The sequence below is a fragment of the Ursus maritimus genome (genome assembly GCF_017311325.1).
Source record: "Ursus maritimus isolate PB19 chromosome X unlocalized genomic scaffold, ASM1731132v1 scaffold_X1, whole genome shotgun sequence".
In the NCBI taxonomy this organism is placed as follows: Eukaryota; Metazoa; Chordata; class Mammalia; order Carnivora; family Ursidae; genus Ursus; species Ursus maritimus.
Genome location: NW_024423319.1, coordinates 9,063,571 through 9,065,089, shown reverse-complemented (window position 1 = coordinate 9,065,089; position 1,519 = coordinate 9,063,571). Strand labels below are relative to the sequence as shown.

General features: G+C 49.9%; 1 protein-coding gene across 1 annotated transcript in view; it reads right to left on the bottom strand.

Moving 5' to 3' along the window:
• The window catches only part of FHL1 (four and a half LIM domains 1), a 65,940-nt gene that overhangs the window by 39,569 nt on the left and 24,852 nt on the right, over positions 1–1,519 (bottom strand). The window lies entirely within an intron of this gene.

The window sequence follows — 1,519 nt, the reverse complement described above, 5'->3', positions numbered from 1 at the left end:
TGGGTTTAAATTTTCGTTCCAAATCATTCCATAATTAAAAGGTGGCCAAATAAAATAACTTCAAATTCTTGAATGATAAAGTTTACCTGTGACAAATGCTGTATTAAACGTAAGTTGGGACTCATTATTATTTAAAAAACAAAATATCCTCGTGCGAAAACTGCAAAGTCCATTTTCCTAAACTGTTTGATTGTTCTGAGCAAACTTAAACAATAGAGTATGAAATACGCAATTGACATTTGCTTTCATTTGGGGGCATCTGGGTTCCAGGCCAGCTGCACCCCCAGCACTATGCTCGCATACTTCATTGTCTGCACATGCCTCGCCGGAGGTGGCATAAATCACAGGCTCAGAGAGCAGACTGGCGACAGGGACTCTGAACTGCACCCCTGAACCCACCCGGGCCTACTCAATACTGGGCAATTTAATTCAAAAGGAAAATCAACTTTCGGCTTCCCCATCCGCAAATAGGAAAAGCATCAAGGGGTGTCCCACACCTGAAGAGTATCTAGACCAAAATGTAGCTGTCTTTTTCTTTGGCCCACGCCTGCACTCCTGGCCTAAGACACAGCAGGGCTGAAGGAATGACTCAGGACGAGAAATGAAGGAAGGTCACAAGATACAGCGGCGCCATGGGCGCCGCGCTGCTTCCCATCAAGCCTACGGATTCCCGCCACAGGGAAACCACACTCAACAGATCCCGTCGGGTCACCTGAGAAACTGACTGCTCTCAAAGGAAACCCACAGATGCTAAGTTCTGGTCAAATTAAAGATGCCACTGGGGTGGTTTAATATCACCAAAGCACTTCAAGTATGGACTCAACAGCCTCCAATGAAAATGTTTCCTTCTGAGAATACACACGGTTTCTATGGAAGCTTTCTACTGATGAAGTGTGTCAGAGTTGGAGATCGCCCACGAAGTCGACGGGATATGCCCTTCTGTGGCCCTCCTTGAACAATCCCGTCTCTGTTGCTGCGGGAAAATAGAGGCAGGGCCCGTCGAGGGGCCGGCGTGCCTCCAGCTGCCCTCGGGGTCCTCAGAGGATGGGGCAAGGCACGGCTCTGCTCTGGTGCTCTCTACTGGGGGACGGCCTAAGATTTTATCTGACGACAGGTGTCTATCATTATAAAAACAGAAGTCTGAAAACCACCCTGTTAGGTAAAGGCTACGCATGACGGCCACGGCAGGGCTGAGGCCCTCGGAGGGCAGAGTGGAGCGCTCGCGGCTGACAAGCAGCTGAAGCTTTTGTCTCTGGGCCAGTGGGAAGCCCCAGGCCGTGGGCAGATCTTCCAGCTTCCATGTCACGGAGGAAACTGACAAAACCCGGATTAAGCTGTTCTGAAACTCTGTCCTACACTTTTTATTCTTTAAGGTATGAACATACATATTTCAAAACGTGTGAGGAATTCTACAGCAAGTCGGTGTCAGGGAAACAACGGTGGCCAGCTCGTGAGCCTCTACCCTCCCTGAAGCCAACGACCCACATCGAATGGGAGACTGAGCGGGGGGGGGGGGGGG